Below are 8,132 nucleotides of genomic sequence, written 5' to 3' on the forward strand. Positions count from 1 at the left end.
TTACCTTGATAAGTTTGTACTAATGTTTATTAATGACATTTTAGTGTATTAAAAGGACGAGGAGCACAAACATAATTTGAAGCTAGTATTACAAATGTTAAGGGAGCATCAACTACAAGCAAAACTCAACAAATGTGAGTTTTATAAATAAATAATACAATACTTGGGACATGTTATTTCCAAGGAAGGATTATTAGTGGATCCTAAAAAGATTGAGGCTATCATGAATTGGTCTATACCCAAGGACATAGCCGCAATTTTCTCTTTTATGGGAACTGTAGGATATTATTGGAGATTCATATAAGCCTTCTCAAGAATAGCTTATCCTATCACCTCCTTGTAGAAAAAGGGTGTGAAATTTGATTAGATAGCCAAATGTCAAGAAAGATTTGATAAGATGAAACAATTGTTAACCACAACCCCCATACTAAAAATTGTAGATCCAAACAAAGAATTCACTATTTGTACAGATGCCTGTTTGGAAGGCCTTGGAGGATTATTGATGTAGGATAATGTTGTAATAGCTTACGGGTCCCAGAAGCTGAAAGTGCATGAGAAAAAATATGCAGTGTATGATTTAGAACTGGAAGCAGTGATACATGCACTTAAAATGTGGAGACATTATTTACTTGGAAAGAAATTTATACTAGTAACTGATCACATCAGTCTAAAGTATTTTTCCATCCATCTAGACTTAAATGCTAGGCAAGCAAGATGGTTGGCATTCCTCGGTGATTTTGATTTTGAGATACGACACGTAAAAGGAAAGGAAAACCGACTTGTAGATGCTCTAAGCAGGAGTTCTCATGTTGTGTTAGGGATATCCATTAGTTGTGTAAGTATAGATTTCTTTGAAAAAGTGAAGAAATCAATACAACAAGATACTCAATACTTAGAAATTCAAAAAAAATTATAGCAAACAAGAGATTCAATATATACTAGAAATTCTAAAAAAATACTCGTTTATTGGAATCGATTGTATATTCCTAATGTGAGCACATTAAAACAAACAATATTAGATGAGTATCATAGAATACCTCACACAAGCCATCATGATTACCATAAAATGATTACCATGTTAAGGAAAAAAAATGGTCAGGTATGAAGAGGGATGTGGCCGAATATCTAGAAAAGTGCATAGAATGTCAACAGGTGAAGGTGGAGCATCGACATCTAGCTGGATTGTTGAACTCTCTACCCATACCTGAATGGAAGTGGGAAACAATTTGAATGGAATTTATCACCAGATTACTAAGGAAAAAATTCCAGCATGATTCTATCATGATGGTAGTAGATGTGTTGACTAGAGAAACCCACTTTATACCGGTGCAGTCTATGTTTGATACTACCCAGATAACTAATATTTTCATGAGAGATATTTCACCTACATGGAATACCCTAGGTAATAGTGTCAAATAGAGATGCAAAGTTTACCTCCAATTTTTCGAAGGCATTATTTGGAGGTATGAGAACATAATTGAACTTTAGTACAACATATCACCCACAAACAGATGGGAAAACAGAAAGGACCAATCATATTTTGGAGGATATGCTAAGAATGTATGTGATGAATCAACCTACCAAGTGGGAGGAATTTCTGCATTTAGCAGAATTTTCATATAATAATAGTTACCAAGCCTCCATTAAAATGAGTCCCTTCGAGGCTTTGTATGGCAGAAAATGCAATACACCCTTGAGCTGGAGTCAACTAGATGATAAGCTAATATTGGGGCCGGATGCTTTACAGGAAATGGAGCAGATCATGCGAAAAATTAGGTTGCACATCAAAACAACACAATATCGGTAGAAACATTATGTAAACAAAAAGAGAGTGCATAAATAATTCAACATCAGAGACCATGTATATTTGTGAGTAAAGCCCAAAAAGAGTACTCTAAGCACAAGAACTTGTGCAAAGTTGGCACCACGATTTTGTGGGCCTTTTGAAATCCTGGATAGAGTAGGCCCAATAGCTTATTAGTTGGCTTTACCTGGCCATATTAGAGTCCACAATGTATTTCATGTGTCTTTATTAAAAAAATATGTTCATGATACTTCTCATGTGATTGATTGGAATCTGATACAGGTGGAACCCGAAGGAGACTTCTTGCCCGAGCCACTTCGTATCTTGGATCGGAGGGAAACCGTGCTCTAAAATCGAGTCGTCGCTCATGTTAAGGTGCAGTGGAGGCACTTTATTCCCGAGGGGGAAACATGGGAGTGGGAAGATAATATGAAAGAAGCCTACCCAACATTGTTCCAGTAAAAGCCAAGAAAAAAAACATCGAGGACGATGTTATTTTCGAGAGGGGGAAGATGTAATACCCCTCCGCTATTATGAAAACATTTTATTTTGTATTGGATATTGTTATTATGTTGGTTAATGAGCTACGATGAATTGATTATGAAGGAAAATTTGATGTAATTTAAATAAAAAAATTTGATGAATAAACCTGGAAAGTGTGTGGAAAGAAACATTGGAGTAAAACAATGCTTGCCAAATTTGAAGAGCAATAGGTTGGATCAAATTTATTAGAAAAAAAATCCTTAAATAAATATACTCAATTGAAGATAAATACTGAGAAAAGCAACGGAGGAGAGAAAATCAAGCTTTATGAGGAAAAACAAAAGAAAGCCTAGGTTGAAGGGGGGAGTAGATCCCTGAGGCAAGACACCACCAAGGAAATATGTTGGAAAATGAGCTTAAAAACACATTATGGGAATTAGAGGGGGTTGTTGATCCCTAGAAAGATCATATTAGCTCGGGGAAATCAAAGCTTGGTACTAGGTTGGGTGGATCTTTGTTGTCTACGACACGATTTCCAGACTAAATTACGGGTTAGAGATTATGATTATGACTGTTAGTTGAATTATGAAATTGAGTTAATCATATTTGTTGTATCGTTAGATTTAATTGTTAACTTTTGTATGAGGATGTTCTCATTAATGTTATTCTTTTTTAATAAGATAAATTTATGCTATGAGAATTTAATTGTTATTTATGTATGCTAGCATCTTTAGTGCTTTGTGTTATCTCAAAACCAGACCCTGGAAGGCTGCTGACTAGGAAGACCTTGAATAATTGTTTCAAACCTACTTTAGGCTGAGGCTTAGCCTCCCCAACCTGAGAGGGCTCTCTCACAAGATTAAAGATTTGGATAATGAATAAGATGGCTAACTCTTGTGAAACAAAGGTAAAATGTGAGTGGTGGAAACACAATTAGAAACTATCCATTGAGCTTATGGAGTCAACATCATTTCAGTATAATAATGGTATCAACCTTACATAGAAGTCAGGGCATTCAGGATTCAACACATTTAGAACATACCATAAACATATAGGACCACATAGTCTATGAATGTATACAGGAAATTAGAGCACCATGAGTGAGTTCTAAGTGATTACACATTCATACCGCTGCAAATATTGGGAAAAGAACAATACAACACATTTTGAACATCGAATCCCTCCTAAGTCCTGAGAAGCAAAGCCAATCTTGTATTACTAAAATAGAGTCTTTACATAAATCCAAATATCAGAGCTTTTTTCAATAAATTTCCCCCTCCTTATTACATTGCTCTTTCTCCTATATATAGAGCTCTTCTACCTAACTAAGATTCCTCCTCTAGCATGAGGGAACTCGAATTCTCCTTATCATGACACCCATTGACATATTAAACTAACTATTAAAAGCAACTTACTACTAATTGACAGCTCTAGAAACCTAAGACAATTAGGAGTCTAACTCTATCATCATGCTGGTAATATCATTAATTACAATCAAATCATGTTCTCTGACAAGTGGTCTCCTTGAATTTAGCTGTGGTGGATGTTCGAAGATCCTTACTGATCCTTAATGTCTTATCCCTTTACTGCTGCTGAGAAGTAGGAAACTGCCCCTACTTTCATGCTTTTGGTCTCCTCAAAGATATTCGGAACTAATTAACCATGCTGATCTTCTTTAATCGACCAACAATCTATTTGGGGTGCCACATTCTTCATGTGCTGTAAGCCTTTCCCATATACATGTGTGATGACAAAACCTTTCAAAAAGATTTGCCGCTTTGTCAATCATAATTGATCAACCGAATTGTAACATGCAGCTACAGCAGTTTCGTAGCGCTACGAAACTGCTGTGTAATTTCAAAAACACAGTCTTCCTTTCATAGCTAAATGATCGCCACTGTTCATGGCTTAAGCCCCCTACTCCCCTGATCACCTTGACAAGATTTGCTTGCAACTTTTCAAGAAACGGATATTGCTCCTGAGGAAGAGATGCAATGACACCAATAACACCATTGACTGTTCCAAATATAACTATAGGAATCTGGCTAGATTCTGAATCTGGCAGACGCATAACAAGAGATCCATGCCTAAAAAGATATAACAAACTCTCCTAAGTGGTATTCACCTACAACTTCCAATTTTCCTCTCTCTTCATCAGTTGCAGCATTGCTATTTTTCCTCATTGTAAAAAGGTTGAAAACATTCTCTGCTCCAAGGTATAAAATGTATTCACAAGACCTAACAATGGATATCCTGATTTTACTGACTCTGTACCATCAACTGACTGCCTTGGAGAGAAATCATTGTGACCATCCTCATCAATCTCTGGTGGCTCTAATGTCAGAGTCGAATCCCAGAATTTCTGCATCATTGTGCTTGTTGTGTCACTTGCAGCACAGCTTGAACCTCCCACCATGGCCATGGCTGCATGTGTTAGCTGTAAAACATCCAGACAGGCCAAAATGTATCCATCTTTATCAACAACTGGAAGATGTAAAAATTTCCCATCGTGCATGGTGTGCAATGCATCAACAATTGTTGTGTCAACAGTTGTACAGTCTGGATTTGGTGTCATCACCTTTTCAACGATGGTTGATCATGAATAAAGGTTGTGTGCAACAATCCGTGTAAGCAAATCCTCTGAAGTTAGAATTCCTTGAGGCTTATTCCCAGTTGTGACGATGACTGAACTAACTTGAAATTCACGCATCTTTACCCTGCTCACCAAAGGCATATGTAGGTTGTATGGTGAGAATCACATTTTCTCGTTTCTTCATCTAACTTCTGTCTACTAGGATACACCAAAACTTCATCATAGTGCTTAGCAATGGATAAATGACTTTGCAAGTACCATTTCTCTGAAGTAGGCCGCATACCCTGAGGTTAAGTGAAGTGCTCTGTGATTGTTCGAAGAGTGAAACGTTATGTGGTTGAGCTAGAACAAGCTCCTTGAAATAATCGTAAGACGGGCCGAGATTCTTGAAAATTTACAGTGACGGATTCTCATCAGTCTATAGTCATCCTATGATAGATTGAGCCCTATTACAAGCCAAAACTTCTGAAGTATCTTAGCTAGTAACCCGAGACCCTGAGATTGAGTGAGATCCTTTAGATTGGAGTCCTGGGCACCTGTGATAGAGCGATTCAACCCTCAGAGAAAAAAAAAAACAAAAACAAATACAAAAAAAACAAAAACAAAAAAAAAAACAAAAAAAAAAAACAAAACAAAACAAAACAAAAAAAAAACAAGCAAAACAAAACAAAACAAAACAAAACAAACAAAAACAAAACAAAAAAACAAAAAAAACAATAACAACAGCAACAACAACAAAAAAAAACAAAACAAAAAACAAAAAACATATAGCAAATCGACGCCTTCTGCCCATCGTCTTGTTGCAAAGAGTTACAGTTGCAGTGGCCTAAAATTAAATCAACTGTGCATTAAAAAAAAATGGCCATTCTCTATACATGGCTTGTAATTCTTCTTTGTATCCCTTTGCAAAAGCTACTTCGAGGCCCGCTCCAACACCAAGCCATGCAGGTAAAACAAATCTGGTTTGTGTCCATGAAAATATCCAAGGGAATTGCACAGAGCTGCCCAATCTCAGAAGACATTTTCCTCCACGGCCATGTGATAGGGTAACTTTTAATGCCAAATTCTTTACAAGCAGCTATAACATCTTCTGGTACTTTATATAATTCCCATGCAGTAGTGAAACGCCCTACATCCTTTCCTAAATCAGAATAACCAACCATAACCTCCAACAGTATTCCATAAATAGGCCTTGTTCTCATAAGGTGCAAATTCAGCCTGTGGAAACGACTTATTAGGAGAAAACCCTGATGCATGAATCTGATTTCCAAAACCATACTCAATAAATAGCCCTACTACCTGTTGAGAAAACCCAGGTTCATCTAATATCCTGTTGAAAACAACTTCCATTTCATGTGAAGGCAAAAGAAGAACTAAATGTTGATCCAAATGTTCCCCAGCATTTTCAAGTCGCTTTATTCGAGCAGTAATTTTTACACAACCTAGATTTGCGCATCCAATTTCACCCGAAATATTTAAAAGCCTCATGCAAAGAGCTCCATCAACTCTTATATACATGGCCCTTTCAAGCTCTGGAACTGATTCTATGGAGCTATGTTGCACACCAGCAGCTACAGCCACATGAATGAGAATGGCGAAGCAGAGGAAATGGATCGTCATTGTTGCGTGAAAACCTTGAATTAATGGAGTACGTGAATTGTAGCCCTCTCGCTCTACAAAGCTGTATGGAAAGGGAATTGAATTGAAAGGGCACATGTGATTGACTTCCTTGAGATTCACATTGCTATACAGCAACTTCCGATTGCTACTGTAAATAACTGTCGGCCTTTCTGATGCTGCAAAAAGCATGTGCCAGTACCAAGACACCTAACGACCTAACGATGAGGATAAGCGGTTGAATTGATAGGTAAAGTTCAAGGAGTGACACATGATGTTGAAACATTAACAGATTTTATTTTCATGCTACAAAAACTCCTAGACAATTTCATAGCGCATAAGAACCTTGAAACAGGTTTCGACATATGATGTTCATGTGAGCTATGAGACCAATGATAGACTAAGACAGAGAATTGACCTCTTTTGACAGACCAACAAGATTCTTAGCAAGACTCCTATTCAAAATCTTAGACTCTTAAACAACATGAAAAGACCAGACCGAGACCGACACCAACCTTTGACAAATTTAAAAATTTGATGTTCATAATTTAAAATATTTTTTCTTGAGTGATAACACTTTGGTTAGGGGAATATAAATTTTATTGCATGTAGAAGTACCATAGCAAAGGTAGAGAGATATCAGGGTACTGGTTCACCTATAGTTGGATTCTAGGGGTTAGACGAGGAGCGGATTGACATGCAGAGTGGTAGTAACCCTCAACGACAGCACTCGAGTGGGTGGGAAAGGTTAGACCGAGAGGTTAGGTGGAATCAACATAAATTCCACATCCTTGCCCCAACAGAACCCTCATCTAACTGGTAACCCAAGTGTTATTGGAAGAGATCCCATATCATACTATCACATCCGAAATGGAAATTAATAGGATGTAAGACATGGTATGTTCATTACAGAATTTTTTCACAATCTAGGAAGGGTAATCCCAAAAACACCAAGTTATTGATCGCCTTTATCCTCATAGGGTAACGTCAATCCTCAGGGAACCAAATTCTATTTGCTAACTGTAGATTAATTCTATTTGTTGGTTGTAGGTTAATTCTATTTTCTGACTATAGATTAATTCTATTTGCTTCCTATATATTAATTCTATTAACTGGTTGTAGATTAATTGGGGTAATAACTTTGTTACTGATTGTAGATCTCATAGCCTGATAACTTTAATTTACCGATGGTGAATTTATTTGCATAGTATATTGTTGAGCATACACAAAAGTGACATTGGAAGCAATGTGAGGGTTAGGAAAGAAAGGGAGAAACATACCCAAAAAGGAAGTTGCTTGACTCTAGAAGCTCAATCCATGATCATATGAATTCAATGAAGGAATTACCCTAGAATGGCATACAGAACCATATCCACACTCACAGAAATGCAGTTCCTCTTTTAAAGTAGATATTACAGTAGAAACAAAGGTACATTGAAATTCTAAACTTAACATGGGCCTATAGTGACCAACATTAGCGTAAAGGAGAGAGAAAACTCAGTAATAAGTCAGCGCATTAATCCGATTACAAGTAGAGAGCGTAGCTTACGCCTATGATAAATTTCTAACCTATATACAAAGGGTGAATAGTTATCCAAGTTAACTAAGCAGAGAGAATGATATACGCTCATACAC

Source organism: Pinus tabuliformis, chromosome 6 (genome assembly GCF_031772625.1).
Source record: "Pinus tabuliformis cultivar Carrire ecotype Pingquan chromosome 6, CPIR1, whole genome shotgun sequence".
NCBI lineage: Eukaryota > Viridiplantae > Streptophyta > Pinopsida > Pinales > Pinaceae > Pinus > Pinus tabuliformis.